The sequence below is a fragment of the Salmo trutta genome, chromosome 14 (assembly GCF_901001165.1).
Source record: "Salmo trutta chromosome 14, fSalTru1.1, whole genome shotgun sequence".
Taxonomy (NCBI): Eukaryota; Metazoa; Chordata; class Actinopteri; order Salmoniformes; family Salmonidae; genus Salmo; species Salmo trutta.
In genome coordinates, this window is record NC_042970.1 from 42,670,869 (window position 1) to 42,695,868 (window position 25,000).

Sequence of the window (25,000 nt, forward strand, 5' to 3'; positions counted from 1 at the left end):
CACACACAACACTATCTTTCATACCCAGTGTGAATTAGTGAGAAGGCTTACGAAGACAGCTAGCTGATGCCCTGAGGGCCTTAAATCAAATCAAATGTGTTTGTCACATGCTTCATAAGCAACAGGTGTAGACTAACAGTAAAAGGCTTACTTATTGGTCCTTTTCTACAATGCAGAATTAAAGATAATAAAAAATAAGAATAATAGAAATAGTGACAAGGAATAAATACTCAGTAAATAATGAATAAAGAGTAAAAAAAATAACATGGCTATATATAGGGAGTACCAGTATCATGTTGATGTGCAGGATTACAAGGTAATCGAGGTAGCTATGTATATATAGGTAGGGTTAAAGTGACTAGGATAGATAAGACAGTAGCAGACAGTAGCAGCAGGTAGCCATTTTGATTAGCTATTTAGAAGTCTTGTGTGGCAGTCTTATGACTTGGTGGTAGAAACTGTTTCGGGTACTGTTGGTTCCGGACTTGGTGCACTGGTACCACTTGCTGTGCGGTAGCAGAGAGAACAGTCTATGGCTTCAGTGGCTGGAGTCTATTTTTGGGACTTCCTCTGACACACTGCCTGGTATAGAGGTCCTGGATGGCAGGGAGTTTGGAGCTAGTGATGTACTGTGTCGTACTCACCGCCCGCTGAAGTGCCATGAGATCGAGGACGGTGCTATTGCCATACCAAGCAGTGATGCAGTCAGTCAAGACGCTCTCAATGGCACAGTTGTAGAACTTTTTGAGGACCCAGGCCAAACATTTTCAACCTCCTGAGCTGTCGCTCCTTCTTCATGACTGAACACGTGTTTGTGGACTATTTTAAGTCCTTAGTGATTTGGACTCCCCTCCCTGTTTTCTGTAGTCCACGATCAGCTCCTTGGTCTTACTGATGTTGAGGGAGAGGTTGTTGTTCTGGCACCACACTACCAGTTCACTAACCTCATCGTCGCCGGTGATAGTTTTCAAGCCCTGTCACATCCGTCGAGCGTCAGAGCTGGCATAGTAGGATTCAATCTTTTCCTGTATTGAGACTTTGCATTTTGATGTCCCATCAGAAGTCGTAGCAGGATTTCTTATAAGTGTCCGGATTTGTGTCCCGCACCTTGAAACAACAGCTCTAGCCTTTAGCTCAGTACGGATGTTGCCTGCAATTCATGGCTTCTGGTTGGGATGTGTACGTACAGTCACTGTGGGGACGATGTCATTGATGCACTTATTAATGAAGCCAATGACTGATGTAGTAAGCTCCGTAATGTTATCGGATTAATCACGGAACATATTCCTGTCTTTGTGCATGTCTGTCAATCTTCATACAACACTTCCCTGTGTGTTTATGAATACACAATGACTAGTCTCCTGGGGAGTGTGAGTGTGAGTGTGTGTGTGTGTGTGTGTGTGTGTGTGTGTGTGTGTGTGTGTGTGTGTGTGTGTGTGTGTGTGTGTGTGTGTGTGTGTGTGTGTGTGCGTTTGTGTAAATACCTGATGACTACATGACATCTTGTCCCCTTGGGATGTTGCATAGCCATTTAGCTTTATCCCTGGTGTATTACCACAAATCAAATCCAATTTGATTGGTCACGTACACGTGTTTAGAACATGTCATTGCGGGTGTAGCGAAATGCTTGTAAAAATGTGGGGGTTAAAATCCCATGCTACAATAAATGCAGCCTCAGGATATGTGATTTTCAGTTTGCATAAAGTCCAGTGGAGTTCTTTGAGGGTGTCGTGGTATCAGCTTGAGAGGGGATATACATGGCTGTGCCTATAACCGATGAGAATTCTCTTGGGAGATAATACGGTCGGCATTTGATTGTGAGGTATTCTAGATCGGGTGAACAAAAGGACTTGAGTTCCTGTATGTTATCACAATTACACCATGAGTCGTTAATCATGAAACATACACCCCCGTCCTTCTTCTTCCCAGAGAGATATATATTCCTGTCTGCGCAATGAACTGAGAATCCAGCTGGCTGGACCGATTCAGACAGTATATCCCGAGAGAGCCATGTTTCCGTGAAGCAGAGTATGTTACAATCCCTGATGTCTCTCTGGAAAGAGGACCGCGCCTGGAGCTTGTCAACTTTATTATCCAGAGACTGAACATTAGTGAGTAATATACTTGGAAGCGGTGGGTGGGGTGCGCACCTCCTAAATCGGACTAGAAGACGACTCCGAGTACCTCTCCTTTGCCGGCGTTGTTTTGGGTCAGCTTCTGGAATCAGTTCAATCACCCTGGGGGGTGTGAACAAAGGATCTGCTTTGGGTAAGTTATATTCCCGGTCATGATGCTGGTACTGCTGGTGAGTTACTGCCGCTCAGATATCCAATAGCTCTTCCCGGCTGAATGTAATAACACAAAAACATTTTCTGGGCTAACAATGTAAGAAATAATACATAAACAAACAAAATACTGCAAAGTTTTCTAAGAGCAAGAAGCGAGGCAGTCCTCTCTGTCTGAGCCATTTTGTGTCTGCCCCATATGGCAACATGATGGGGCAGACATGACAGTTAACCCACATGACAAATTTCTAATCCATTCACAGATTAAAGTGTGGACCTATTCAAGATTAGCTCTTCAGTGCCACTCTATATCATACAGGGTTCATTTGTAATTAAGCATATGGTCTTGGGGTTGGAGGTTGGAATAAAAGATACATTTATCATTGATTTATGGTTGACGACATATAGATGGGGCAAAGCTATTTTATTTTGTTTATTTCACCTTTATATAACCAGGTAGGCTAGTTGAGAACAAGTTCTCATTTACAACTGCAAAGTGGCCAAGATAAAGCAAAGCAGTGCAACAAAAACAATAACACAGAGTTACACATGGGATAAACAAACGTACAGTCAAAAACACAATAGAAAAATCTATGTACAGTGTGTGCAAATGTAATAAGGTTAGGGAGGTAAGGCAATAAATAGGCCATAGTGGCAAAATAATTACAATTTAGCATTAACACTGGAGTGATGGATGTGCAGATGATGATGTGCAAGTAGAGATACTGGTGTGCAAAAGAGAGAAAAAAAACAATATGGGGATGAGGTAGTTGAGTGTGCTATTTACAGATGCGCTGTGTACAGTTACAGTGATCGGTAAGCTGCTCTGAGAGCTGATGCTTAAAGTTAGCGGGAGATATAAGTCTCCAGCTTCAGTGATTTTTGCAGTTGTTCCAGCCATTGGCAGCAGAGAACTGGAAGGAAAGGCAGACAAAAGAAGAATTGGTTTTGGGGATGACCAGTGAAATATACCTGCTGAAGCGCGTGCTACGGGTGGGTGTTGCTATGGAGGCCAGTGAGCTGAGATAAGGCGGGGCTTTACCTAGCAAAGACTTATAGATGACCTGGAGCCAGTGGGTGTGGCAATGAATATGTAGCGAGGGCCAGCCAACGAGAGCATACAGGTCGCAGTGGTGGGTAGAATATGGGGCTTTGGTGACAAAACGGATGGCACTGTGATAGACTACATCCAATATCCTGAGTAGAGTGTTGGAGGCTTTTTTGTAAATTTACATCGCCGAAGTCAAGGATCGGTAGGATAGTCAGTTTTACGAGGGTATGTTTGGCAGCATGAGAGAAGGAGGCTTTGTTGTGAAATAGGAAGCCGATTCTAGATTTAATTTCGGATTGGAGATGCTTAATGTGAGTCTGGAATGAGAGTTTACAGTCTAACCAGAAGCCTAGGTATTTGTAGTTGTCCACATATTCTAAGTCAGAACCGTTTATCATGGTGAAAGTATTTCCTAGCCTAGTGTCCCAAAACTTTTTGGAATTAGTGCTACAAGATGCAAATTTCTGTTTGAAAAAGCTAGCCTTAGCTTTCCTAACTGACTGTGTATATTGGTTCCTGACTTCCCTGAAAAGTTGCATATCACGGGGGCTGTTCGATGCTAATGCAGTACGCCACAGGATGTTTTTGTGCTGGTCAAGGGCAGTCAAGTCTGGAGTGAACCAAGGGCTATATCTGTTCTTAGTTCTACATTTTTTGAATGAGGCATGCTTATTTAAGATGGTGAGGAAGCACTTTTAAAGAACAACCAGGTATCCTCTACTGACGGGATGAGGTCAATATCCTTCCAAGATACCCGGGCCAGGTCAATTAGAAAGGCCTGCTCGCTGAAGTGTTTTAGGGAGCGTTTGACAGTGATGAGGGGTGGTCATTTGATCGCGGCCCCTTACGGATGCAGGCAATGAGGCAGTGATCGCTGAGATCCTGGTTGAAGACAGCAGAGGTGTAATTAGAGGGCAAGTTTGTCAGGATGATATCTATGAGGGTGTCCATGTTTACGGATTTAGGGTTGTACCTGGTAGGTTCCTTGATCATTTTTAAAAGTAGAAGCTCGAACAGTTTGGGCACAGACCTGGATAGTATGACAGAACTCTGCAGGCTATCTCTGCAGTAGTTTGCATCTCAGCCCATTTTGGCAGTTCTATCTTGACGGAAAATGTTGTAGTTGGGGATGGAAATTTCAGAATTTTTGGTGGCCTTCCTAAACCAGGATTCAGATTAGGACACCAGGGTTGGCGGAGTGTGCTAAAGCAGTGAATAAAACAAATTTAGGAAGGAGGCTTCTGATGTTAACATGCATGAAACCAAGGCTTTTACGCTTACAGAAGTCAACAAATGAGAGCGCCTGGGGAATAGGTGTGACGCTGGGGGCTACAGGGTGCGTTAACCTCTACATCACCAAAGGAACAGAGGAGGAGTAGAATAAGGGTACGGCTAAAGGCTATAAGAACTGGTCGTCTAGTGCATTGGGAACAGAAAATTAAAGGGGCAGATTTATGGGCGTGGTAGAATAGATTCAGGGCACAATGTACAGACAAGGGTATGGTAGGATGTGACTACAGTGGGGGTAAACCTAGGCATTGAGTGACGATGAGAGTTCTTGCATCTCTGGAGACACCAGCTAAGCCAGGTGAGGTCTCCCCATGTGTGGGGTGTGTGACAAAAGAGCTATCTAAGGCATGTTGAGCTGGACTAGGGGCTCTACAGTGAAATAAAACATTAACTAACCGAATCAGCAGAAGACAAGGCATATTGACATTAGAGAGAGGCATGTGAAGCGGAGTGATCATAGGGTCCAATGAGCAGCAATAGGTGAGTCCGGGAGCCGTTCGGTAGTCGCTACTATGCTAGGCGAGCGGGAGGCACAGCGTTCAGAAAGCTAGCGGGTCGGGGCTAGCAGATGGGTCTTTGGTGACAACGCAACGGAAAAGCCTGTTGAAACCACATCGGACAATTACATCGGCAGACCAGTCGTGATGGATCGGCAGGGCTCCATGTCGGCAATAAAGGGTCCATGCCAATTGGCAAAAGAGGTATTGTATCCCACGCATTAGCGGGTATACCTCTTCGGCTAGCCGGGAGATGGGCCTAGCTCGAGGCTAGCTCAAGGCTAACTGGTGCTTACTTCAGGACAGAGGCGTTAGCCAGCGGTAGACACTCGATTGCAGCTAGCTAGCTGCAATGATCCGGTGTAATGGCCCAGAGCTTGCAGCAGGTATCCGGTGATGTGGTGGAGAAAAGCAGTCCGATATCGCGCTGTGCAGACTGGCAGGTATTGACCGAGCTAAAGCTGGCTGGTGACCGAGCTAAAGGTGAAGACCGCTAGCTAGTAGAAAGAGTACATGATCAGTGAATATATTCAATGTACAGGCTACAATGTGGGGGATCTCATTGGTGGTAATAACTACAGTACATGTATATAGGACTTGCATCCTTGGCACAATAAAGTTATTGTATTCTACGCAATCCATAGGCTTCATTAATGCCATTCAGACTTGAAGTCGATACAACTATGATAGCTGAGGTTCATAGATAGGTTCTGAACTAATATTCATACCAAAAGTTTTAGGGTCCATACACAGATCGGCTACATACTGTTGCTAGCTACACATTCATAGGCATACAGTTACTTTTCTCCTCCACTACACAATAAGCAAACAAATAGTTAGCTAGCTATGATACTTCAGCTGCATTGCATGGCGAATATAAGCAAGGCAAGCTAACATAATTGTACATTCAATTTGCAGTAAATGCTTTAGCTAGCTAGATTCTTTACATCCAGTGTTTCACAAGACAACAGCCTGGTTTGCTGGTTTTCTCAGGAGTCTCTAAAACATTAAACAACACAAATTACAAATTCATACGCATGTCATAACACTAGCTAGCTAGCTGGCTAATGTTAGCTAGTCAGCTAACTTGCTAAATAGCGATTTGCGTAAATTAACTTTATGACAAAAAATATGCACGATCGTTTGTCTCTACATTAACTAACATATTCCTCTCAATTGTACATTTTTTGCTTGACTCGTTATGTTATAACTACTTACATTTGCTTCCCCCGTAATATTTTGTCAGCCATCTTTGCTGAAGAAAGTCACCAGGGACGGGTGGTTCGTATCAGATTCGTCATTGGAACCACTCGATATGATTGGTCATATAAAAACCTTCGGACCAAAATGCATAATGAGTGCTCTGGCTGCCCCTTACAGTGGTCTGGAGCAATTAAGCTGTGACGCTGGGTACCTCTTAGTCCTGCGGTGTAGGCTCGCAACTTTTAAAGGAGGAACCACTGTATGTGTAGGCAGGTTGCTTAGGATTGAAACCTTCTCAAACAGCCTAATTCATACTCTTAGAGATGCTTCCACAATAATGTGATTTGTACCGCATAAAAGGTAAAATATTGGATTCGTCACACACCACAGTAAGACATTATCCCATTATGCTTTGCTTTTATACTTACAAGACCATCAGGCTTGATTAAGCTGCTTTGTCTTGTAGTCATGTGGTGCATGCCTGTATTTCCTTTAACCTTTATTTCAGAATAATGTAAAAATGTAAAAATCAGAATAACATCCTTTTTTGGTCAGTAGGTGTTAGGCAATAAGGCCCGAGGGGTGTAGTATATGTTCAATCTACCACGGCTAAGGGCAGTTCAACATCCCGACCTTATTTAGCAATACCTACTCCAAATATGGCATGATTCCACTATTTATATCAGTTTGAATCACTTTCAATGGGGCACTTCTATTTTGAAGGCGAAAAGCAAATTCCACTACTGTGGAATTTCCACTATTGTGGAATAATCCTTATTTTGGCTAGCTTCCACAGGTTTGCACAGCAGAGTTGAAAAATGTCCAACACATGGCAGATTTGTTAGTTTGGCACTGTTGATCTGCACACATGTGGATTAAAATGCCAATAAGACAGGAGATCCATTTACATGTAAAAATGTCAGTTGGAACTGGAAACCAGAACCAAGCATGTCCCCTAAACAGGGGACTTTACATCTAAGAGGTTTAATGAAAGAATGGTCAAAATATTTCCTCCAGGAGGCGAACCCACAATGTTCTGATCAACAAGCATGACCTCTAACCATTACACTATGAAACCTGTTCTTAAAATATTGACTTCGACTGACTATTTAAATGTCTGGAAGTGTTCATTCCAAAATTATTTTGTTTATTCAATCAGTTATTTTGCTTGGTGAAAATACAATAGTCTAAAACAGTTGATTTGTTAAAAACAGACCCATTTAACAAAGTAGTTAACCAAGTTAGCAAGAATTTCCATTTCTTTTGACTGCAAACTGCTAGCTGGCTGGGCTGCAACCTGATCTCATAGCATTTTGTACTATACTGTACATAAATCTAAGACAACCATTTAGTATTGTACAGTATCTATGGTAGGGCTGGGCAATATGGCCAAAATCTCATATCCCGATATAGGTCATTTCATATCCAGATAACGATACATATCACGATATAGCACATCTTCTGTAAATTAAATGAATAAATAGTTTATAAACAATGACCACATGTAAAGGCCTATTTCTTATTACATTTTGAATTATACTCAACAAATAAAAGGTACTTACTCATATTTGATTATTTCTCCTTTTATTTAGAACCTTTGTACAAATTTTCAATTAAGCATGTAACAAACTAAAACAAAAAAAAGGTAAATAGAAAACACTTCAACTATAGTTGCAAACAAAATAAATATAGCCCTAAAAGTAAATATTTCTTTTGGGGGGGGGGGGGGGGGGGGGGGGGGGGCTTGCCTGTTTTGCATGTTATTTTGGCATTAATACATGTCACATATCAATTTGCATTTGGTACCTTGGGTCGAGTGTTAGCACCAACTCACGAAACCCCTGTTTCTCGACCGTGTAAATTGGGGCCATGTCTTTGCAGATGTAAGTTGTAACGGCAGCTGTTATCTCCTTCCATCTTCATGATTCTTTGCCATATGGTGTGCCGCGGGAAAAAGCCTCTTGCAACGTCTGAGTCGGGGGTTTGTTTTGAGCACTCAACTAATTTTTGGGGTCTCATCCATAGACTCTCTCCATATTGTTTCACATGATTCTTGCGTAGGTGGTTAAAGAAGTTAGTGGTGTTTGAGCCTGTTGTCGGGACCGGCCTGCGGCATATTATGCAGAGGAAGGTTTTCTGGTCCGTGTCAGACTTTTCATACCCAAACCACGTCCATGTGACCGAAGTAGCCCCTCTTTTAGGTACGAGCTCTGTGTCTCCGTACTCTGTGTCACGTTCACTCTCCTCCATGTTTGTTTGTGTTGCAAATTTCCTTCCACAGGCACGTGTCCAATTGACAAAAAATATTGCCGTAAAGAGCGTCATTTGCGACACAACAAAATAAAAAATAGAGCATAATATGAAACGATAGACGTTTTTCTATCGTCACACGATATATATCATCATATCGCCCAGCCCTAATGTATGCTAGGCTAGGGGTTAGGGGTAAGGTTAGTGTTAGGAGTTATGTTAAAGGATTAAGGCTAGCTAACGTACTAAGTAGTTGCAAAGTAGCTAAAAATGTGTAAGTAGTTGCCAAAGTTGGTAATTAGCTAAAGTGCAAAAGGTGTCCATGATAAGATTAGAACGCTCAAGCTTTGGGTTGCTAGACATTTGTGTTATACACCCATCCTTCACCCCAATCCACAAAAGTGGAGACAAAATTCACCCCAATAATTACCATGGAATTTTCATCAACAGTAATCTCAGAAAGATCAACAGCAGACTCCAACATTTCCTCAGTGAAAACAATGTCCTGAGCAAATTGGCTTCTTACCAAAATATTGTACGACAGACCACATTTAAACCAGTGGAGGCTGTTGAGGGGAGGACGTCTCATAATAATGGCTATAATGGAGCGAATGGAATGGCATCAAACACATGGAAACAACGTGTTTGATGTATTTGAGACCTTTCCACTTATTCCACTCCAGCCATTACCACGAGCCCATCTTCCCCAATTAAGGTGCGACCAACCTCCTGTGGTATACACCCTGCACACCCTTATTGACAAACAAACAATACAAAAGCAAAGTCTTATCATGCATTGTTGATTTCAGAAAAGCTTTTGACTCAATTTGGCATGAGGGTATGCTCAAAAAATGTATGGAAAGCAGTTTTGGGGGGGGGTTGGGGTAAACATATGACATTATCAAATCAATGTACACAAACAACAAGTGTGCAGTTAAAATAAACCCAATAAACACATTTTCTTTCCTCTGGGCCGTGGGGTGAGACAGGGATGCAGATTGAGCCCCACCCTCTTCAACAAATACACTGAGTATAGAAAACATTAAGAACACCTGCTCTTTCCATGACATAGGATGACCAGGTAAATCCAGGTGACAGCTATGATCTCTTATTGATGTCACTTGTTAAATCCACTTAAATCAGTGTAGATGAAGGGGAGGAGACAGGTTAAATCATTTTTAAGCCTTGAGACAATTGAGACACGGATTGTGTATGTGTGCCATTCAAAGCGTGAATGGGCAATACAAAAGATTGAAGTGCCTTTGAACGGAGTATGGTAGTAGGTGCTAGGTGCACCAGTTTTTGTCAAAAACATTTTTCACGCTCAACAGTTTCCTTTGTGTATTAAGAATGGGTGGTGGACCAAAGGACATCCAGCCATCTTGATACAACTGTGGGAAACATCCCTGTTGCTTAAGAAAATATATTTCAGTCAGAGTGCAGTATAACTGCACTATGCGGCAAATTCTGTGTCCAGAATACGTTTTTTTTTACTGCAGTAATTTTGCAGTTATTCTGCAATTACTGCATCCAAAATACCACAGTCGACTGCAGTTACTGTACTTTTACTGCAGTTTCAAAACGGCAATCTTTTTTGTAGGGGTGGAAGGCTTTCGACACCTTGTAATCCATACCCTGATGAATTGAAACTGTTCTGGGGGCAAACATCAACACCACAGGTAACTTCCACAAGGCTGTGAACGATCTAAGAGATAAGGCAAGAAGGGTCTTCTACCGCATCAAAAGGAGCATAAAACTCAACATACCAATTAGGATCTGGCAAAAAAAATACTTCAATCAGTTAAAGAACCCATTTCCCTCTATGGTTGTGAGGTCTGGGGTCCACTCACCAACCAATAATTCACAAAATGGAACAAACACCCAATAGAATTGTCACGGATGCCTCCGGAACTTTCATTACTCACACCTGGCCCTTATTCCCATTGATTAGTAATTGCATAAGTGTGCCCTTTGTTCGCCATTGATTACTTTTAGAACGATTATTGTTACAATGTCCGTTGATTCGTGTGAGTACCTGTGCTATGTTGTTTTGGCTTTCGTGCCATGTATATTGTGCAGATGATTATGGGTCTCGTCCCATGTGATAATCATTTTGCGATTGTGTATTTATTCAATGTACTCGTCGCTCTTTTGTTTGGGTTTCTACCCTGTGTTTTGTATATGTGTTTGTTTGGTCTTCGTTCCTTGCCTTTACACGGCACGCTGTAATTTGGGAAAATAAAACCCAGATTACGCATTCCTGCGCCTGTCTCCCGATCCTTCATACCGACATAACAGAATAATCTACCACTAAGGGAGACAGCGGGAATGGCCCGTCCGACGACGCTGCGACTGGTCCGTCCGACACCGCCGCAACTTTGGTAGCGGCAACTGGCCCGTCCGACGACAACGCAACTTCGGCAGCTGCATCGGGTCCTGATCGACCCACACTGCGTTCCTGTGACCGCCCTCAAGGCCGGTGTCGTTGCGCGGCGGGGGGTACTGTCAAGGATCCCTCCGGAACTTTCTTTACACACACCTGGCCCCTATTCCCATTGATTAGTAATTGTATAAGCGTGCCCTTTGTTCACCATTGTCCTGTCAATTATTGTTAAAATGTTCGTTGGTTCGTGTGTGAACGATTATGCTTTCCTGCGCCTGTCTCCCGACCCTTTATACCAACGTGACATGAATATACTTTGTGTACAACGCAAATTTGCCATGAGAAAAGGGCAACCAGTGGAGCACAAACAACACTGTAAATACCACCCATATTTATCTGTTTATTTATCTCCCCCTACTATTCGTACTAAAACTATTTGCACATTGCTGTACATAGATGACAATATAACACTTGAAATGTCTATCTCTTTTCAACCTTTGAGTGCAATATTTCCTGTTAAATTCTATGTTTTGTTTATTTAACTTGCTTTGGCAATGTAAAAATGTGTTTCCCATGCCAATAAAGCCCCTTTGAATTGAAGGGAAGAGAAGAAGAGACATAGCTGTCTGAACAGATACCTCAGAAGAGAGAGAGAGAGAGAGAGAGAGAGAGAACTGAGGGAAGATATTTTGGATGAAAGAAAGCATTGACATTTACAGTACAGTTGACCCTCTATGGTCCATTGAGCACAAATCACAATATGGTCACTATAATGTACCATCACACAAAACACTTCCACCAGTAAAATAAATCGAACATCACTTACAATCACTTGCTCCATCTTTCTCTCCTTGATTCATCCCCGTGTTCACTGTTCCTCCTTCTCTTTCTTTCTTACCAATCAATCCCCCCATCTTTTTCTCATACTCTTAATTTCTCTCTTTCTTGGCCCACTTTCAGGGGAACAATGGAGACAATAGTACGTCCCCTGAGGGCAGCAGAGGGCCGGTTAAATTATCAAAAGACCCCAGCATCCCTCACCCCCCCTCAATCCCCACAGAGACACCCTCACACCTCCTCAGCCCGCCACCACTGTCCATCTGCCGGGAGAAGAGAGGAGAGCGGGAGAAGTGGGGAGGGGGATAGAGAGGGAAGGAGGGAAAGGTTGGGGACTGTAGATGGTGACAGACTGTAAAGATCGAGAGTGTGTGAGGGAGGGAGAGAGAGAGAAAAAGGGGGAGAGGAGACGAGAGGGAGACAGCGGGAGTGGGGGGAGAGAGAGGAGGGAGACACTAGTGCAGGCTGTGTGTGAATGGTGACAGGCTGCAGTCTCTCTTGCTCTCTCATTCCTGTTTAACTTCTCTCATTGTTGGACATGAGCCTGTCGCGCTTATCCCTGTCAGCTGGAGAGTGGTGGTCACACACACACACACACACACACACACACACACACACACACACACGCATACATTAGGGCTGTGATAGTCTTGGAATTTGAGGTTAAGGTAATTGGCCAGGCCAATGTACACGGTCACCGGCATAACCGGTGGTTGTTATTACCGCTAAATTGTAGTATAGTATACAAATTAACAAATGTCCGATTGGAGAGGAATGTCACATTTTTGTATTGACACAATTTAACGCATAGGCTATCAAAATAAACGTGCAATTTCACTAATGCATTACACCTGATTGCTGTTTTTTCTTTTAATTTATTTTTCATATTTTTTTGGTGTCCATTTTGTTTAAATGTACAGTATGTTATTTTATTTATTTTTACCTTTATTTAACTAGGCAAGTCAGTTAAGAACAACTTGTTGTTTACAGTGTCATCCAAACCCGGAAGACACTGGGCCAATTGTGTGCCGCCCTACGGGACTGCCAATCACGGCCGGTTGTGATACAGCCTGGATTTGAACCAGGGTGTCCGTAGTGATGCCTCTAGCACTGAGATGCAGTGCCTTAGACCGATGTGCCACTCGGGAGCCCTGTTACTGTTGTCTTAGGTCTATAAGGCCCTATGTAAAAAGGGGAGGTCATAATTATGTTTGTACACGTTTACATGGATATGCTTCTTAATAAAACATTTTTGAAACAGGCCATTACACTTGGAATTTCATTAGTATTATTCAGGTTATTACATCATAAATATGAATCTACAAATTAAGAAATGTCAGGTTGGAGAGGTCTGTCACATTTTCGTATTGACACAACATTAACGCATGCCAACATTATTATTATTATTAATAAATACATATTCCTACCTTGTCTGTTGGCTTTTCTGCATCTAAAATTGTTTTTATACGGATCCTATTGTCACGCCCTGATTTGTTTCACCTGTCCTTGTGCTTGTCTCCACCCCCTTCCAGGTGTCGTCCATCTCCCCCATTATCCCCTGGGTACTTATACCTGTGTTCTCTGTTTGTCTGTTGCCAGTTCGTTTTGTTTCGTCAAGCCTGCCAGCGGTTTACCCTCTGTTCCTGTCTATTGACTGTTCCTGTTTTCCCAGTTTTTACCTTTTCTGCCCGCCCTGACCCTGAGCCTGCCCGATGTCCCGTACCTTTGCCCCACTACTCTGGATTACCGACCTCTGCCTGACCTGACCTTGAGCCTGCCTGCCGTCCGTCCTGTACTTTTGCCCCACTACTCTGGATTATCGACCCCTGGCTGCCATGGCCTGTCGTTTGCCTGCCCCTGTTGCTGTAATAAACATGGTTACTTCAACAATGTCTGCATTTGGGTCTTACCTGAAACGTGAAAGCTATTTCAAAGCACATAACCATTCACATGGAGTCCAATGGGTTTTTCTCCCACTTTTCCCAAAACATCACAAACCCTGCTGCTGCGGTCATTCAATGGCAGTGGCATTAGCATATGTTCTTCAAAGAGAGGATGCCGTAATGAGAGAAACAATATAGCCTAAGCTACTGAAAATAGGGCTTTTACAAGAATAAATCATGACAGGAGCATTTGATTATTATTAAAGAGTCCAGACAGGCTACTTTAGGAAACCTTCTGAATGGTCATATTAGGCATATAGAGAAGAATCAGCGAACTCACACGCGTCACACCCCCGTAAAAGCGCCTATCAATCAAAGCCACCAGCGTAAGTCAGACACAAGAGAAAATAGTTCTCCATTCCTTAAAATGTATAAAAAACCTGGGCCTACCTTAGGCTTTCCGAAAGTAGGCTATAAGATGATGAATTGACAAGGACAGTATGAAAGGGAGAGAGACAGCTATGCTATAGTGTGAAGATGAAATTGACAATCATTAAAATAGAAACAAATACACGCAACATGTCCATGGCCTAGTTATCAGCTCTGATTAGTCTACAAATTAAGAAGAGATTCCATATCAAATTACACCATGCCAGGTTGGATTGGATTGGTGCATTTGACAGAACATTAGTGCATCATAGGCCTCAGAGCCAGAACAACATTGTCGATTGCTGTTGAATAATTCATGAATAGTCAGACACATCCAACCTTTTTTTTAAAAAAGAAGATCGATTTATTTATTTGCTAGCGAGCAATGAAAATGTGCATTGTAGAAAATAAAGTCCATACATCAAACAATGTTTTTACCGACGTGTGATAGCCTATAGGCTAGCGCTTCTACACCCCCGCACATCCAGCGGATTAGCTGCTGGAGCATCAAACGACAGTTCAACAGACAGACTAAGTTAACAAAGCCATTGCTTATAATCAATCGTAAACACGCCCGCTATTAGGTCAAGTTTATCTACACGAAAAGAAAGTTCGTCATTTGTATATATTTTTTTAGGTGTTATTGTACGTGTATTTCAGGTCTTACTGTGCAGAGGGTCACGGCAAAGACACACACTGGGTAAAATGACACAGTACTGCTGACAATCAGAGCATGCGTGACACGACAGTTGATAGTGTGTGTACTGTACACTCCACTAGAATCTACCTGCATCTTTAAAGACGTTGCATGGCCATTCTGTCTACACCAATGGCCCTTATGTCACTACAGGACAACAGACCATCGTCATCAGTTACAATTAGACTTACACTGTAATTAATTAGAACTGCTTTATATACTGTAGCTAAAACAACCACCTGGAGACCACACACACACACTCCTCCCTAATGGAGGACTGTGACCCCTGACCCTATCCCATCAGCCATCATTAACACTGCAGTGCTATATGGCCCACAGACACACACCTGCCTGAACAGGAGGGGTTTAAAATAACGACGGTAGTAATTATAGACGACAACACTGGGGATGTTGTAGAGGAATAAGAACACAAAGGGAGGAATTGAATCGAATTAAGTCCCTCTCTTTTTCCCTCAGCTCTATCACTCAACAACCATGACAGGTGCCATCATGACCCTTTTAGGTTTTGGGTCACGTTCCTCTAACCCCTCACACATACAGTAGTACACACACAGCTCTCTTCACCTCTCTCTGTAACCCTAGGAGTGGGCAAGAGTCGTTTAAGGGGTCAAAATACCCCGTTAATCTCCTAACGCCAAGGTGATAAAGCCAATCATATCAGGTGACACCCCCAGTCACACTCTCATTGATCCACTGATGGGTTAACGTAATCAATAAGCTACAGACAGCTAGCCAGGGGCTAACAGGACACACAACCACACACGCACGTGTACACACACGCACACATACACACACATGACTGGAGAAAACCATATGTGGTTAATGAGAAATTCAGACAGAGGGAGGGTCTCCTTTGTTGGCAGGTTTGAGACATTCAGACTGAAAACAAAAGTCTGTTGTGGGGTCTGCTCCTCACCTGTCCTCTCTAGCAGTCATCAATAGTGGGAACACTGCGATAGGCTTATATGTCAACAGCTGCTAGACAGGGTGGGAAGGAAGGTAGGTTTAGGACTGTAGGTGTCTGATAAACCCAGAACGACCTTGAAAACAGTGGCAAGTCTTACTAAGTGGACAACCTCGCTAAATAAATGAAATTGAATGATCAATCACTCTCATGCAAATTCTTTATCCAGACCAAAAAATGTTTTGTCATAAAATGTTATAATATTTTACAACATCTGATGAGATGAATGAACATCAACAAAGTGTGAGGAATGTGGTCAATGTCTTTATACCAAAACTACCTTACACAAAAAGCAGCTCTTTATGTCATTGATTGATTGATTTGACATGGAAATCAATACCTAATAAACAGTGCTCTTAGGGTAAGAGCACCATAAAAAAACATTCATTTTCATCGTTTTCCAAGTATTTTCTATCGTCAAATAAAAATAAAGTGAATATATTGGAGTACCAGCAGCGACAATAGCCGATTTCCTGCACTCACCAAGGGGTCATACATCTCTGTGGTGAGGAGCGTTAGCCAAGGGCCTACAGACAGACTAGTAATGATTAGAGGATTTACAAAAGGCTCATTTCCTCTTTGAAGAACGCCAGATGCTACCTACAGATGTGCCCTAATAAAACTAACCAGCACACACAGACACACACACACACACACATACAAAATATGCAGCTACTAACATGTCTAAATAGAATAGAAGAATAGAAAAACATAGAATAGAACGCTATCATTTAGTGGTGTGTGCTTAGTTATATGTGGTTTAAAAATAGAATAGAATAGAATAGAATAGAATAGGTATTGCCACCATAGGGTAAACACAGTGTCTAAAAGAAAGATATATTAGTAACTTTTCAGAAAACATTTAGTTTGAGTTTCCCTGCTCTGCTTTTATCATTATGGAAGCTGAAAAGTCCCCTGTCGGATTTGTCCTTGATGCATCTGTATGTCCTAATGTTACAGTGCTACGTGCGGGTGTGAAGCAGAAGAGTGCACACACACACACGCACACACACACGCACACACACACACACACACACACACGCGCGCGCACACACACACACACACACACACACACACACAGGGGAAGGGAGAGATGCACCTGGTAGCTGGATGTAGATACAGTGCCACAGATGGTGAAGTCAGCGTTGTGTGTGTAACTATGTGTGTAGCTGCCTTCCACTGTGTGTGTAGCTGTGCTTAACTGTGTACTTAACTGTGTATGTGTGTGTGCGTGTGCACCCTGCTCTGCCCTGTGTGTTATTATTAGTGCACACATCAGAGTGCACCAGAAACCATTCACGTCTTTAGACCAACAAAAAACAAAACATTTCTACTGTCATTGAGGGTTTGAGGGACTTTCAGAACAAACGAGACAACATAAAAATGAGTCCTCTAGAATAGTATTTTCTAGCACATGTAGTCCTCTTTCCCTGCTAGCTTTGATGCTACAGTTCAAACCCTGTCAATGGACACTTTGTTTAGTCTAGGTCTCTTTGTGTCTCTATGAAAAGAAAACATACACACGCTACTGATCAAAGGAGAGAGAAACAGACGGGCAGACGGAGAGATGGCCAGGCGTCAAGTGCACTCCCTTCTGCCTTCTAGAATTATGACTTGCCTAAACTTTTCTAGAGATTTTAATGTTGTATAAATGCTAATCTGTACTCCCCATGTGGCTAGCAAGTCATCCTGTTGTCTTTGTAGCTTCAGTGAAATTAATTTATTTGCGCTGTTTTTTCGAGTGCTTGCTTTGTGTTTGTCTTGTGTTTGTTGGCAATTCTTGGAGCAAGTTCTTAGGCAATGATTTTGCCCAGAGAGAGGTTCAACGAGGTTACAACCAGTTAATTGGTTATGTTCAAAATTTTGTTTTGTTTATTTTTCGCAGACATTATTATTTACCTCTACCACCATCACTATTTTGGTCCTCATCCTTCTGCCTGCCTTTAAGACCGTACCACATGTTTTCCTTTTCACACACACACACACACACACACACAGACAGACAGACAGACAGACAGACAGACAGACAGACAGACAGACAGACAGACAGACAGACAGACAGACAGACAGACAGACAGACAGACAGACAGACAGACAGACAGACAGACAGACAGACAGACAGACAGACAGACAGACAGACAGACAGACAGACAGACAGACAGACAGACAGACAGAGGAGCGAGCATGAACCCAAAACATAGAGTAACCTTAAGACATAATTCACATTGTATTGATCATATCAGCGATGCACATTTTACCCAGAATAACCCTTAGTCATCCTGTCTGCTCGATGTAAGGGCTCTCGCTCTCTCTTTCTCTCTTTCTCTCTCTGTGCCTCCAGACTGATGTCTCAGTGGAGGCCTGAGTGAATCCTGGAGCTGAGCCAGTGTTCCTACCACCCTACAGGCAGCTCCTCCCTGGGTCAGAGTCTACAGGAAATTCTCCTCCCTCCATCCCTCCCTCACTCACTCTCTCCATCCATCCTGGCTCACAGCCAGACGATGCGCTTAAAAGTGACCTCGCCCAGATGCACTTCTCTCTGTCTCCTCTCTCTCTCTCCGTTCCCACACCTCTCCCTTTCTGCTCAGACCTTCCCTCAGGAAGAAGTTGCTATTTTGTGTTTAAAAATAGAAACTGGAAACAAAGACCTCTGGATGGGAAACGTGAGAGGGCATGGGGGAAGAAGGGAGGGGGGAGGGCGGGAGAGAGGGAGGGAGGGAAAAGAAGGATGGAGGAGGGAGGGAAGAGAAAGACAAGTTTCTCATGATGGGGTGACTCAACCTATGAAAGGATGCATTTTGCTGTGTGTGTGTGTGTGTGTGTGTGTGTGTGTGTGTGTGTGTGTGTGTGTGTGTGTGTGTGTGTGTGTGTGTGTGTGTGTGTGTGTGTGTGTGTGTGTGTGTGTGTGTGTGTGCGTGTGCGCATGTGTGCGTTTGTGTGCATTCTAGCTTTAAACAAAGCACAGTGTATGGATCAGACTGTATCTTCCTGACCTACAGAATGAGACTTGAGTGCCAAGTCTGAATTAAAACCTGCCGTTCTTCTAGCTGTCTGGCTCAGTCCAATGCCAGGTGAGCCACTGAGAGGACAGCAGGCTTCTCTAATGCAGATTTAATTGACCTATCGCTGCGCACCTCCACGGGTCTACCCCAGGACTGACCGCCATCCAGTGCTCCAATCAGCTGACAACATGCCAGAGACAGGGATCACTGGGAAAGAGGCCATATGGCCCAAACACAGCGTGAGGAACTGGGATGGGATGGTCGGGTGGACAGGCGTGTGTACGTATGTGTGTGTGTGTATGTGTGTGTGTGGGGACGTACCATACACACATACACACACACATACAAACAAAGAAATACATACATACTGGGTATGTTTCTGGGATAGATGCACCTGCTTGTGTAAGCGCTAAACTAAGCCAACACAGTTTCTGGGTTTGACTCAGACTGGAATCAAACAAAGGGCCTGTGAGGTAATGGTGGGGAAACATCTAGGATGTGTTTACAAACTACCCTGGGGAGCAGGGTCCATTGGAGCAAACCTGTAATGTTTGACTTGATCCAGTTCAGATGTCCGCCATTAACATCCAAAAGCCATTCAGCATTGAGACACTGGAGGTCTGTTCTGCTACCGGCCACATCAGTGGAGTAACAACAGAGTTTTACATTGAATATCAGCACCTGGTGGTGAAACATATGTACTGCAACACAGAGAGAAATCACAATCCACCACTAGAACACAAGACCTCCTTCAACCACTAGACTCATGAAGAGAAAGAAGTATCAGGAGAGCTTCAGGTATTCGAAAACAACCACAGATCCTCCTGGAGGGGAATAGTACCAGAAAATCTCAATCAAACAATTCTAACCACAAATAGGTACTAAGTAGCATAACAAATCAAAGTCCAAGCAAGTGTGTGGGTTTGAAAGTTAAAAAGCTTTTAATGTGTGAGCTAAGATATTATTAAAATACACCACTAGACTCAGTCTGGTACTGTTGCCCAATACCAAATGGACTCCTAGTCCCTTCTCGATAGGCACTTGTGTAGATTTGGATAGGTGTTAGCAATGTTAATAACTCCTTCTTGCCCTCTTGACAAACAGGTGGAGCTTTTGCTTACACGTCTTTAAAGCTTGACGACATCCGACTCCAGGTTTCCGGTTTCCCTTTATGACGAGGCATTGTATTTTTGTGTGTGTGTGTGTGTGTATGTGTGGTGCATGCTTATTGTGATGGATCTACTGTAGATATGCATCTCCTAGAGCAGTAGATTAGAAATGGAAACCGTTTAATGTATACTGAACAAAAACATTTACGCAACATATAACAATTTCAAAGATTTTACTAAATTACAGTTCATATAAGGAAATAAGTCAATTGAAATAAATTCCTTAGGCTCTAATCTTTGGATTTCACATGACTGGGAATACAGGTATGCATCTGATGGTCACAGATACCTTAAAAAAGGTATCTGAGACATCAGTCTGGAGGCACAGAGAGAGAAAGAGGTGTGGATCAGAAAACCAGTCAGTATCTGGTGTGACCACCATTAATCTCATGCAGCGCGACACATCTCCTTCGCATAGAGTTGATCAGGCTCTTTATTGTGGCCTGTGGAATGTTTTCCCACTCCACTGTGCAAAGTCACTGGATATTGGCAGGAACTGGAGAATGCTGTCAAACAAGTCGATCCAGAGCATACCAAATATGCTCAATGGGTGACATGTCTGGTGAGTATGCAGGCCATGAAAGAACTGGGCTATTTTCAGCTTTCTGGAATTGTGCATAGATCCTTGCGACATGGGGACATGCATTGTTATGCTGAAACATGAGGTGATGGCAGCGGATGAATGGCACGACAATGGGCCTCATGATCTCGTCACGGTATCTCTGTGCATTCATATTGCCATAGATAAAATGCAATTGTGTTTGTTGTCCATAGCTAATGCCTGCCTATACCATAACTCTACGGCCACCATGGGGCACTCTGTTCACAATGTTGACATCAGCAAACCGCTCGCCCACACGACACTATACATGTGGTCTGTGGTTGTGAGGCAGGTGGGACGTACTGACAAAAGTCGGAGGCGGCTTATGGTAGAGAAATGGACATTAAACCTCTAGGGTAGGGGGCAGTATTTGCACGGCCGGATAAAAAACGTACCAGATTTAATCTGGTTATTACTACTGCCCAGAAACTAGAATATGCATATAATTATTGGCTTTGGATAGAAAACACCCTAAAGTTTCTAAAACTGTTTGAATGGTGTCTGTGAGTATAACAGAACTCATATGGCAGGCAAAAACCTGAGAAGATTCCTTACAGGAAGCGCCCTCTCTGACCATTTCTTGGGCTTCTACACTCTCTTTATTGAAAACTGAGGATCTCTGCTGTAACGTGACACTTCCTACGGCTCCCATTGGCTCTCAGAAGGCGGCAAAACGCTGAATGATGTCTTTGCAGGCCCTGGCTGAAAAACAGTAGCGCATTTGGATAATGGTCGATCAGAGAACAATGAGACTGAGGCGCGTGCACGAGGCGACACCATGTTTTTATTTTTTCACCTTTGAACGTAAACAGGGTTTCCCGGTCGGAATATTATCGCTTTTTTACGAGAAAAATCGCATAAAAATTGATTTTAAACAGCGGTTGACATGCTTCGAAGTACGGTAATGGAATATTTAGAATTTTTTTGTCACGAAACGCGTCGGGCGCGTCACCCTTCGTCACCCTTCGGATAGTGTCTTGAACGCACGAACAAAACAGAGGATATTTAAACATAACTATGGATTATTTTGAACCAAACCAACATTTGTTATTGAAGTAGAAGTCCTGGGAGTGCATTCTGACGAAGAACAGCAAAGGTAATCAAATTTTTCTAATAGTAAATTGGAGTTTGGTGAGGGCCAAACTTGGTGGGTGTCAAATTAGCTAGCCCATGATGGCTGGGCTATCTACTCAGAATATTGCAAAATTTGCTTTCACCGAAAAGCTATTTTAAAATCGGACATAGCGATTGCATAAAGGAGTTCTGTATCTATAATTCTTAAAATAATTGTTATGTTTATTGTGAACGTTTATCGTGAGTAATTTAGTAAATTCACCGGAAGTTTGCAGTGGGTATGCTAGTTCTGAACGTCACATGCTAATGTAAAAATCTGGTTTTTGATATAAATATGAACTTGATTGAACAAAACATGCATGTATTGTATAACATAATGTCCTAGAAGTGTCATCTGATGAAGATTATCAAAGGTTAGTGCTGCATTTAGCTGTGGTTTGGGTTTATGTGACATTATATGCTAGCTTGAAAAATGGGTGTCTGATTATTTCTGGCTGGGTACTCTGCAGACATAATCTAATGTTTTGCTTTCATTGTAAAGCCTTTTTGAAATCGGACAGTGTGGTTAGATTAACGAGAGTCTTGTCTTTAAAATGGTGTAAAATAGTCATATGTTTGAGAAATTGAAGTAATAGCATTTCTAAGGTATTTGAATAACGCGCCACGGGATTCCACTGGCTGTTGTGTAGGTGGGACGATTTCGTCAAACATACCCTAGAGAGGTTAAATTGTCTGGTAACAGCTCTGGTGGATACTCCTGCCAATTGCACGCTACCCCCAAAACATGAGACAAAGCTGCATATTTCAGAGTGGCCTTTTATTGATCAGCGTCGATCAGTAGCAATTAATATGCTAATAGATCTATGTTTCTTTGCTTCTGCATCCAAACCCTGATCTGTGAGGTCATTAGTGCAAGCTGAGTGTATATATGGGGTCAAATAAAGTCAGTGGGGACAGAATTTTCTCTATTCTAGAGATAAAATATTGAAATCAAATTGTGTCTAATTAATTTGTTTGTTCAGAGCAATTCAGACAAGGATCCTTCGTTCCCTCTTTCCCTCCATTCCTCCATCCTGGCTACCAATTAAGACCAACTTCCTTCCTTAATAGAACAAAGGAAAATGTTGTAATTCTATTATTAGATAAGGAAAGAGAATATCGTTTTTTAAGACTGTATCTGTCTGTCTGTCCTTCTATTAATGTTGCTATTAATGTTGCTATCTCCATTGTGATCCACAGCCACAGCTCTAGTATTTCTATTCAACAGGAATTTTTCCCTCTCCAAATCATCTGAGCTCAGTTGGTCCGTCCGTCCGTCCGTCCGTCCGTCTGTCCGTCAGTCAGTCAGTCAGTCAGTCTGTCAGTGAGTCTGTCAGTCAGTGAGTCTGTCAGTCAGTGAGTCAGTGAGTCTGTCAGTCAGTCAGTCAGTCAGTGAGTCAGTGAGTCTGTCAGTCAGTGAGTCTGTCAGTCAGTGAGTCAGTCAGTCAGTCAGTCAGTGAGTCAGTGAGTCAGTGAGTCTGTCAGTCAGTGAGTCAGTGAGTCTGTCAGTCAGTGAGTCAGTCAGTCAGTCAGTCAGTGAGTCAGTCAGTCAGTCAGTCAGTCAGTCAGTGAGTCAGTCAGTCAGTCAGTGAGTCAGTCAGTCAGTCAGTCAGTCAGTCAGTCAGTGAGTCAGTCAGTGAGTCAGTCAGTCAGTCAGTGTGTGAGGGGGGGGTCTTTGTTATAGTTCCAGCTGACATCTGTCCAGTGCTGCTGCTGTGTTTAAGCTGTCCCAGAGACGGCCTGCTGGGAGGGAGAGAAGAGGGACAGATGTTCCCCTCTACAGCCCTTATGTAACACCATCAACCACAGGCCACAGCCCAGGTACTGATACACACACACATATGCACAGTTGCACACACAAATATACACACACACGCACATGCACACATGCAAATGCGCGCGCGCACACACACACACACACACACACACACACACACACACAGGGTAAACACAGCTACAGCTAATACAGCCCTGTCTAGGTGAAATAATATGTCCCAATGTCACACATGTGATGACATGATAGCTCATCATATGTATCTGGCCCTGCAGTGGTAAGAGGACGTTTGCCCTGGAATCTCATCACAGGTCAGTTATGCATTCCCCCCTTAATTATGTTTAGGATTGGAGGTGGATAAACGGATCCTAGATTTGTGCCTTAGTGCAATTTCTACCCAAAGCATGTTGGGCCTACACTACACACTGTCCTCCCTATATGCAGGTGCACAAAAACCCACACAGACCCAAGACAAGGCAAGAGATAAGTTATTAGTTTCCTCCACTTAGACAGCAGGTAAATGAAACTCAGGTAAAGCACAAGGCTATACATGTTGATTTCCACCCAAATATTTAAGCAGTGAATAGGCCTAGCTAATTAAACGTGTGTCCTTACACAGAGGCCTTGCGGATGGATGAATCAGAACGCTCAACAAAATACACTCCCATGAAAGCCAAGGCACCAATGGCTCGTTTGGTGACATGACCTGATTCAGATAAACAAACCGATCCCCTGAATTATCTCTGCATGACCAGTCACTCACTCTCACTTCAAGGAGCGCTAGTATCATCCTCCCTCTCTCTGGGATCATTTACAGTACCAGCCATCTCTGCCCGCAGCCCCTGGCCTAACAAAACAACCCTGCTAACAACCATTCAATAGCTCGTTTGTCTCCTCTACAGCTCGATATTATGTCAAACATCACAACTACCTACAAATACGTAAATGTGATGGGTGTGTGGAATAAACGACTGTACTTTTCATAGATTCTGGCCCTGTTTATAATTTGCGCAGAGCAGCAAAAAATCACCCACCGCAGCATCTTTCAGCGACGCGCAGAGCATTGGGCTCGGCTCGGCCCAATTCCCGGCCAGGAACGACTGCAGATTAACGACAAGGCCAGGGCTTTACCGACAACCTCTACCGTCTTTACGGAAGACGCAGCATCCCTTCACATCATAATTTCATCTCCCCATCTCCAACTCTTCATAAACCCGCTAGCCGCTAGTCAATATGACACCACCCGATGCGCAAGTGTGCTATTATTAGAAGCCTGTTAGATGAATATAGTGCTGCTGTTGCTTACCTGTGCGGTGACAGTAGAGATATCGCTGTTTCTTCTCCTTCTCTCCGCGATGTGTGTCAGCTCTGCAGTAGCGTATGCTGTGTATGAGAGAGTGTGTGTCTGTGCTCTCTCCTTTCGTGTAATGCGGTACAGGTCTCTCGTGGATTCTCTCCTACCTCTCTCGCTCTCTCCGTTTCTTATTCAGTCTCTCTCCCTGTTCCTCCTACTCCCTATCCGTTAAGCCTCAATCGCATCTTCGACTGTAG

At 43.2% G+C, this 25,000-nt stretch overlaps 1 protein-coding gene across 1 annotated transcript in view; it reads right to left on the minus strand.

Moving 5' to 3' along the window:
• Window positions 1-24,980, minus strand: part of nfasca (neurofascin homolog (chicken) a) — a 143,617-nt gene extending 118,637 nt beyond the window's left edge. The window contains exon 1 of the mRNA XM_029775930.1: window positions 24,756-24,980. The gene's annotated coding sequence lies outside the window, so the exon portion shown is untranslated. The remainder of the gene's footprint in view (window positions 1-24,755) is intronic.
• Between the last annotated feature and the right edge of the window lie 20 nt (window positions 24,981-25,000).